Source organism: Sinocyclocheilus rhinocerous, unplaced genomic scaffold, assembly GCF_001515625.1.
Source record: "Sinocyclocheilus rhinocerous isolate Xijiao unplaced genomic scaffold, SAMN03320098_v1.1 scaffold1449, whole genome shotgun sequence".
In the NCBI taxonomy this organism is placed as follows: Eukaryota; Metazoa; Chordata; class Actinopteri; order Cypriniformes; family Cyprinidae; genus Sinocyclocheilus; species Sinocyclocheilus rhinocerous.
In genome coordinates, this window is record NW_015664992.1 from 63,048 (window position 1) to 73,198 (window position 10,151).

Here is a 10,151-nt window from a genome sequence, read left to right on the forward strand (position 1 = left end):
AGAATGGAGGTATGCGGTTTCGAATGCACCCATTAACATTGTCATATCCATTACCAAGCTAAAATCTTCAGAGAGTTGTCATGATAGAAATTTGATGCGGTGTTAGAATATTGAAGGGGTCATGACATCCAGTTTTTTTTGTTGTTTTTTTTTTGTATATATTTATTTTTTTTATTTTTTTTTATTATTTTTTTTTATTATTATATATAATAAGTTTCTTGCGCATGTTCTTTTGCTCTTCCATTTGTCCTATTGTCAGCAGACTCAGCCATGTGGACTATGTCACAAAGTGAATGGGCATCTGTGTGCTGTAGATAGCGTCAGTGATTAAAATGGGCTCTAATTGGTTTTGACGTAACGTGACACTCACATCCGGTGTAGGTAAGACGTCAGCCGTTAAATGACTGATCGCTAGTGGGTGGGGCCTATGGTGTGATGATGTATAACTATTCTTTGACGACTTACTCTGGAGGTAGTTATGTGCAAATATATTTTCCCCTGTGACTTCAGATCCCCAATATCAAAACAAGCCATTTTTGAAGCTTGATTAAATAAATGATTTGTTTATAATGAAGAGGAGGTTTTAAGTTATAAAATTTGCAAGATGGTACAAAGACCTTTTCTATGTCAAAAATCAAGGCAATTTCATTTCTCATGACATGGCCCCTTTAAGACAAGGTGCTTAGCAACCAACAACCAATCGCATGCCTCGTGTTTACAATTACAGAAACACTGTGTTTTATAAACAGTTGTTTCATTGTTTGAGGGGAGAAATGTCAAATGGTGCCTGAAAATGCATCAACTGGAGTTGGTAAGAGTTTAATTCTTACCTTTACGGTTCAAAACGTCCATTCAGGAAAAACATGATGTAAACAGTTTTAGTAATATACAGCGTATGAATACCCAGAATTAATTGTTAACCCTGGGTAAACTATGAGCAGTGTGAAACATTACACAAGATAACCCAGGTTTCCCTTTTACTGGGGGTTTAGACTGACCCAGGGTTAACTATTTCAAGTGTGAAAAGCCTTAGAATGAGCAAAATACATGTGTATAGACACATCAAACACTTTTTGTCAATTATCTAGCGTAGCGTTAGTTCTGGCAGGTCACGTTAGTCAAGCTCGCATCAGCTGACTCTCAGCTGATCCCCATCTACCTATGGGAATACGACACCTATCTAAGCATTCATATATAAGGTCCCTCAGTATTATCAGCAGTTTTCGCATTGCTCAATAGCTAATTACCCTCCTCCATCCCCAACTCCTCCTCTGTCAGTCAGGATTCAGCCTTCTGATTATCCTTTGAATCAGACTAATTCTAAAATGTGTACATAAAATTATTGAACTTTAACGATATCTGCAATACATTTATGTTGGTTCTGTTCTGTTTACCCTGGGGGGGGTGTCATGAGCGAGCCCACCGTTATGACTAAACAACACTTCAACCCTTCCCCCAGTCCACCTCTGGAGTGGAGCTGATTGACTCGTGACTTAATCATAACTTTAACTATTCTGTTCATTTCCAAGTTTGAATAATTTTTTTTTTTTTTTTTTTCAAAGTGGTCTCAAACCTTTGGACCCCACTGTATATACCTGCTAGTTTGCAGGAGTAAATTAATTAGGCATGACAGAAGCTTTCCTGTACACATCATCGTATTTAACAAATATTCCTGTGTCATAAATAGGGAATATAAGAATATATCCAATGCATACAGATCAGTAAAACAAATATATGAGGGCATGAGAGCAACAAAGTAAAGAAAAGAACAGAAAAAGGAAAGTACGGTTGAGTGAGTTTTTAGAGAACATAAAATGGGGCCCCGTTTGGAAGCGAGCGGAGGAGAAACCGCAGAATGGAGTGAGCCTCAGGCTGAAGGAAGAAAAGAGAAGTGTGTGTGTGTGTGTGTGTGTGTGTGTGTGACACAGTAGGCTTTAATCAACAGCAAGTTGTCTGTAATGAGATCACTACACAGTCCACATAGATTGATGTCATGTGAAGTTGTGTGTGTGCACGTCTGCGTTTGTCTCGGCATATGCATCAACATAATTTTACACAACATGCACACACACACAACACTCAAGCAGACACAGACAAAGATGTTAAGCAGAAAGTAAACGCTAACGTGTTTCATACTCAAAAGTCCAAAAGACATTCACATTTGGGGGCAAACACACACTGAACACACTGTGCTGCATTTAAAGAGACCTGGCAAGAAAAAGAGGAGAAAATGAGATTGAAATGGACAGAGAGAGGAAGAGAGAGAGTTTTTAGTTTTGGGTTATAAAGTTAAGCTCACATCCTAACCAATGAAAGAGTGCATTCATTGTGCAGACACCCAAATGTGAAGTCATTTATATATTTCCACTGCCATGGAAACACATACAAACCCTTTAATTACTTCATGCATGTTGACACAAGGCCATGTGCTGCTCACACACAGTCCCATACACAAATATAAGTGAAAAATGAAGGTTTAGCCTACACATACAAAAATTAAATACAAACTGTGTAATAGTGATATTAAAGGTGATTTTCTCGTGGTGAATGAATGAAAGAATTTTGGTAGCGCTTTATTTTTAAGGACCAATTCTCACTATTAACTAGTTGCTTATAGCATGTATATTAGTAGCTTATTAGCTGTTTATTAGTACTTATAAAGCACATATTAATGCCTTATTCTACATAACAATATTTTTAGATCCTTTAATCTACCCCATATCTAAACTTAAAAACTAACTTACTACTAGTAAGCAGCAAATTAGGAGTTTAATGAGACAAAAGAAGTAGATAATAGATAGTTAATAGTGAGAAATGGACCTTAAAATAAGGCGTGACCAGAATTTCATATGTACTGAAGAAACCCCCCCAAAAATAAAAAAAATCTAGGAAAGAGTATTTTGAGTTGGATCTTTTCATTTGCAAATTCTTTGAATTTTGCTCACCTGCATCTGTTGTGTTTCGGACATGGATCATCACAGATTGTGATGAAGCGTTTTCACTGTTAGTAACATATATATATTAGAGTGGCCCTTATTGTTTTTTTTTTGTTTTTTTTGGAAATGTTAATCTCTCGCCCCCTCATTGGTTTCTCCACTAGAAGTTAGTAATGTATGCAAAATTCCATCCAGATAATTTGTAATTTAGGGTGTGCTCAAAGAATGTATCTTTTTATCAACAGGTACTTCATGATTTGATTGGTGATATTAATAAATCTTTTGTTTACTGATAAAATTTTGACTGTTTCTGATTTCAGAGATGAGGGGAAGTTGTGGCCTATAATGGTTAGAGAGTCAGTCAGACTTGTAACCTGAAGGTCATGGGTTTGAGTCTCAGTACCAGCAGGGATTGTGGGTGGGGGGAGTGAATGTACAGCGCTCTTTTCCACCCTCAATACCACGACTGAGGTGCCCTTGAACAAAACACTGAATCCCCAACCCTGAGTATAAATTCTGAAAATCTAGTAGAAATTCTGAGTATGGGTTACCATACTTGGCAACATGTCACAACAATGACAAAACTCTTGCAACTTCTTCGTTATTCTTCCTAAATAAAGATCCTAGTACCTGGGCAAAAAATTCAAATGCAAGAAAGAGGTGTTGCAAAGAGGTGTATCCAAGAGAGTACAGCATGCTCCTCTCAAAGACTGAAGAACAAACGCAGTTCATTATGCAGATTGTCAAAGAGCACCGGAATCTGTTTCCAGTTTCTGCAGCTGAAGCACACGCCAGATTGTCATCATGATCTAGATCAGATTGCAGTTTTTCAAAGATCAGTTCTCATCAGCAGCGTTGTAATGTAACCCTTTTTAAAGATTTAGTTTTTGCCGTTTTATGCCTTTATTTCAATAGGACAGTGAGTGGACAGGAAATGAAGTGGGAGAGAGAGGGGGACGGGATTGGGAAAGGTTCGTGAGGCGGGACTCGAACTCGGGACACCTGTCGGGACACAACATGCTGTTATGGTCATTAAGACAAAATTTCAACTTTGTTGAGCACACCACAAACATAGTCCAATCTCAGCGAAATCTGGTTTGTTTTCATTTCTCATTATATACCGATTAGGCATAACATTATGACCACTGACAGGTGAATTGAATAAACTGATTATCTCTTCATCACGGCACCTGTTAGTGGGTGGGATATATTAGGCAGCAAGAGAACTTTGTCCTCAAAGTTGATGTGTTAGAAGCAGGAAAAATGGTCAAGCGTAAGGATTTGAGCAAGTCTGACATGGGCCAAATTTTGGTCCATTGGTGTCTCAACCTGTTTTCTTAACTAGCTTTGCCTGAAACACTTTCTGAGTCAACCAGCTTCACCATTAGACCAGCTCCAAACTAGACTGGAAACGTATGCTGCTCCAAGCTGTGGTGTGTTTCCCAAAAGCATCGTTAGCTAACTATGGTCGTTAGTTCCATTGAACTCTATTGGTAATGACGGAACTTGCGACCATAGTTGCTTTTGGGAAACGCACCCCTGGTCTTTTCAACCATCTAGCAACACCTTAAGGCCAGTGTTGGGGGGAACGCATTACAAGTAATGCAAGTTACGTAGTTATCAGCCTGAGGCTGATTCATTTCACTTTTGGTGTGAAAGGGCTTTTACAGTGGGTGGGATATATTAGGCAGCAAGAGAACTTTGTCCTCAAAGTTGATGTGTTAGAAGCAGGAAAAATGGTCAAGCGTAAGGATTTGAGCAAGTCTGACATGGGCCAAATTGTGGTGGCTAGACGACTGGGTCAAAGCATCTCCAAAACTGCAGCTCTTGTGGGGTGTTCCTGGTCTGCAGTCGTCAGTATCCATCAAAAGTGGTTCAAGGAAGGAACAGTTGTGAATCGGCGACAGGGTCATGGGTGGCCAAGGCTCACTGATGCACGTGGGGAGCAAAGGCTGGCCTGTGTGGTCCAATCCAACAGACGAGCTACTGTAGCTCAGATTGCTCAAGAAGTTAATGCTGGTTCTGATGGAAAGGTGTCAGAATACACAGTGCATCGCATGTATGGGGCTGCAGACCAGTCAGGGTGCCCATGCTGACCCCTGTCCCCTGCTGAAAGCCCCAACAGTGGGCACATGAGCATCAGAACGGGACCACGGAGCAATAGAAACCCAGGTGGCCTGGTCTGATGAATCATGTTTTCTTTTACATCACATGGATGGCTGGGTGCGTGTGTGTCGCTTACCTGGGGAACACATGGCACCAGGATGCACTGTGGGAAGAAGGCAAGTCGGCGAAGGCAGTGTGATGCCTTGGGCAATGTTCTGCTGGGAAACCTTGGGTCCTGCCATCCATGTGGATGCTACTTTGACACGTACCTGGTCGTTAGTTCCATTGAACTCTATTGGTAATGACGGAACTTGCGACCATAGTTGCTTTTGGGAAACGCACCCCTGGTCTTTTCAACCATCTAGCAACACCTTAAGGCCAGTGTTGGGGGGAACGCATTACAAGTAATGCAAGTTACGTAGTTATCAGCCTGAGGCTGATTCATTTCACTTTTGGTGTGAAAGGGCTTTTACATTTGTAAATGAATAACTTTTTATATTAAAAACAAACTAACGCAATATTGTACTGCATTAGTTTTAAAAGTCTTTCACCAACACTGCTTAAGGTTGAAATGCATTACATGAATTTTGCCCAGATTTCTGCCAGTCTGGAGAAGTTGACACTATTTGTCAACAGTCACTGCCAGTCTGCAGATTTGAGTTGACAAAAACTCATATAGTGTATGATGGTCACAGACCCTTCAGACTATGAATCCATCCAGTCGCAGGATATCAAACATGTTTGATATTTTTAACCGGTTTTAGACCACATATTGTTTCCATTTGTCACGCATCTCCTGGCAACAAGGCACGTGTTTCTGCGTGAGTTTGTTGTGATTGGAACGACTTTAAAGTCCAGAAGTGTGTGATCCTCAGTCGCTTAGTGTATGATGGTCAGTTTTTCCCTGTGACTACTTACAAAGTCGGTAAGTTTGCGTTGTTAGCGTTTTAAAATCTCTTCAGATTTTAAAAGTCGTGTATTCCAGCAAGTGTTGTCAAAAGACCCGGTATTTCGGTACCAAGTCGGTACTAAAAAAATGAAAACGTTACGGTACCAGGTTTTTTTAAGTACCGGTGGTACCGAGTACCCGGTCAACCCGGTTCTTGATGCGCTATCCGAAAGCTATCATCTTCCAGTGTTGCCAAGTCCGCGGTTTTCCCGCGGAATTGGGCTGCTTTAACACTGTTGCCGCTCCACGGGTTGTTTTTCATGTCCGCGGGTTGAAAAACGACCCCATTAACGTGATATTTAGCCCCTGGAATGCGAATTTTACCAGGGGAACCCCGCCAAAACATGCGTATTTTATCCTCGGAACGCACAAGGGGACCCCCTTGAAACGCGATTGGGCGGGTTTTGTTGTGAAAACCTGGCAACCTCTTCATAAAAGCAGTGGCGACCTCAAGAGGAGGAAACGCAGCAAACTAACAAAACACCCCGATCAAGTTCAAGCAGGTAAGTTTCAATTACATTTTTAATATTTAGAGCTTCTGTTAAATGTTGTTCAATTAGCATGTTTTTGTGTTTTGCTTTAGTACCGAAATTGGTACCGAGAACCGTGGATTTTTACTGGTATTGGTACCGAATACTGAAATTTTGGTACCGTGACAACACTAATTCCAGCCTTTAGCAACATCTAAAAAAAAACACTCTGAACACTGTAGTAATTAAAAAAACAACACCCTAGCAACCACCCACAACACCGTGGCATCATAGTGGTTGCTTTGGCAAACAACACTCACATTTTCTTCTGAAAAGCTAGTATTCAGCATGGGTATTTAGGGAAAAGTTGTGTGTGTGTGTGTGTGTGTTACATGTTTAACTACACTTCTTTTTTCTTCTTCTTTTACTTCTTTCTTGCCATTTTCCCTCACTTAAGCCCTCACTACTTTCCATTCCTCCATCTGTAATGGAACATCTATTTTTGCTTAAATCGCCTCACAGTCGGGAGAAAGATGGTTACCACAGTCTTTCTGTTTTTACTCTGTTTTCTCTCTCTCTCTCTCTCTCTCTCTCTTTGTAACTTTGACTTCTTCTCTTTCTCCCTTACAATGATTGAATTACCATAAGTTTATAGCCATGCCAAAATGTGCCAGGTTGTTCTGATTAAAACAGACATCATAAAGTTTTTAAAACTCCAAATTATTAGAAAAGAGAGAGAGAAAACGAGAGAGAGAACAAAAAACGAGAAGGAGGAGTTTGAATAATGGAAAAGCAGTTTGATGCACATATGGAAACAATTGTACAATTTCTGCTGTTTCTGCCAGGAGCATGAGTTTAAAATCACCACTAGAGAGACGCTGTCCTCTAATGCATTAGTCTATTAACAACTGCCTCAGGCCTTCTGATCTGTAACAAATTTAGTTCAAAAATACTGTTGTTGTTGTTGTTTTTGTTGTTTTACCTTTTGCATGTATATACAGTGGCTATATGGACACTCAAGCCACACTTAAAAACATACGGTATTGGAACATGTCCTGTGGTAACAACAATGAAAAACGTTATTTCTGAGAAAACGTAATTTGAAGCATTGTTAGAATTATAGGTTTATGCTGTATATAAAATGAATTGATCCCCTTTGTCAAAGTGAGAAAACTTTTAAACATTTGCTTAAACAAGAGCAGGTCAGGAGGTCAGGAAACCATCCAAAATACAGAACAGTCATATTGTGAAGTGACATTTAAGAATTCTTATAATGGATTTTATGATTTTAAAAAGTGTGCACATGTAATACTTAAGATATTTAATATTTTCTGTGTTTTGATTTGCCAGTATCCTAAACAAAATCTGGAGTCTGTTTTTAAAGGGTTAGGTCACCCAAAAATGAAAATTCTGTCATTAATTACTCACCCGCGTGTTGTTCGAAACCCATATGACCTTCGTTCCTCTTCGGAACACAATTTAAGATCTTTTTGATTAAATCTGAGAGCTCTCTGACCCTCCCATAGACAGCAAGGTAACTACCACGTTCAAGGTCCAGAAAAGTACCAAGATGATCGACAAAGTAGTCCGTGTGACATCAGTGGTTCAACTGTAAAGTTACGAAGCTATGAGAATACTTTTTTGCGCAAAGAAAACAAAAATAACGACTTTATTCCACATTTTCATCTCTACTGCGTCACTTTGGACGCGCGTTCACGACAGTATCATGCCGCGAGCGTGTGGCGGTGTCTATGGGAGGGTCAGAGAGCTCTCAGATTTCATCAAAAATATCTTAAATTGTGCTCCGAAGATGAACGAAGGTCTTACGGGTTTGGAACAACACGAGGGTGAGTAATTAATGACAGAATTTTCATTTTTGGGTGAACTAACCCTTTAAGGACTGTGAACTGAGAGCTTTATCTGATGCCCACAATTCTAGACATGATCAGCAAATTCATTCCTGCTTTTGTGACAAAATTTGTTTTGGTGCAGAAATTGAAAATGTGAAGATGCTATATTTATTTGCCATGATTGTATAATTGTATACTGAATATAACTCGGATAGATATAAATAAATAGTTACAAATTATGATTCAACAAAATGCAATGTTGCATTTTGCATAGCTGCAGTTTTTGGAATGTATTCATCAACTTTTCGGGCAAATTCAAACCTGTGGTGTGCTTGCATATACATTGACTAAACGTGATTTGCCAATAATGCTGATTTCATGGGTTGGTGTGTGTGAGCGCACATGTGCTTGTGTTTATAAGAGTGTCTGTATGAATTAGGGCATTGAATGCTCCAGGCTCAAGGTATTTTGCAAGTGTGTGTTGGCAGAGCTGTATGCTGAGTTTCCAAACACCACGCTCACTCTGTAATTATACCAACATGCCCATCACAACATGTCCTGACAAAAACCCTTTTACTTCTCTGGATGCCTCCTTTTTTTTAATCCTCTCTTCCTCTCTGTACGCAGACTCATTTTCTATGTAGGCTATCTCCTATGTTGCATTCTGCACATCACTAGCATCACTGTCCAACGAATATAAATCTTATGCTTAACACAGGTGTTCCAGAAAGCAGGTTTAACAAGTAAACTCAGTAGGTTAACTGTTAAAGCTGCAGTACGGAAGATTTCATTAGCCATCTAGCGGTTGAGGTGTAAAGTCCCTTGCGGAGGAACAATATTTTGGTAATCGCAGTAAGTGAGTTAGGCTTCGGCTCTGCTCTACAGCGTGGATGAATATGGCTGTTTGAGGTGATCATTGTATCACTAACAACATCAAAACTCAGCCCTCTCCTAAAACATAAGATAGGCTATAATGTAAACTAATATCCCTGGTGTCTTTTGAGCAGGTAACTGCCTTCCATTGTTGATTTTGACCCATTTAAGTAAATAACGTTACAAAAGGCAGCGTTATGTCTTACCTGTCGAGCAATAAAGGCCATCTCTCTGGGACGGTTTTAAATCCTTTGAAATCTTGGAGTTGCCGTCATCATCCCTGATATATAATCTGTTCCAGTCATTCCAATTCAACTTCATGTGTGGCATTTCAAATCAGATTCTAACGCATTAATTGAAATAGAGCCAATTCTATCTGTTGATGTAAGGGCGCCCTCGTGTGGTTCATATACTGAGTACAACTGCAAGTTCTTTGCAAAGACATATTTTTAAAAATGTTAAATCAATTAAAATTTCATTTAAAATATTAAAAAGTAGTAATATAATAATTAACTACCTGCAGTGAACATGAACAAACCTCCAAATCCTCAATAATGACTATATTTATATAACAGAGTAAAAAAAATTTTTTTACCCTGATAAATGTATGGGTGATAAGGTATAGAAAAGCAGTAGAAATAAAAATCCAGATGAATGAGAGACAGAAAGAAGTAGACCAAGCAGCACTGAAGCGAACAGGTTATTATGACATCTATTTATTCAAAGGCGATTGTGAAATAATAGTTGTCAGATTAAAGGGTTAGTTCACCCAACAATGAAAATTGGGCTGCGCTTTACTCACCCCCGAGGCATCCTAGGTGTATATGACTTTCTTCTTTCAGACGAATCCAGTCGGAGTTGTATTAAAAATTGTCTTTGATCTTTCAAGCTGTTTCATGGCACTCAGCGGGTGTTGCATGCATCCGTCCAAAAGAAGTTAAATAAAAATCGCCCATCCATAAAAAAA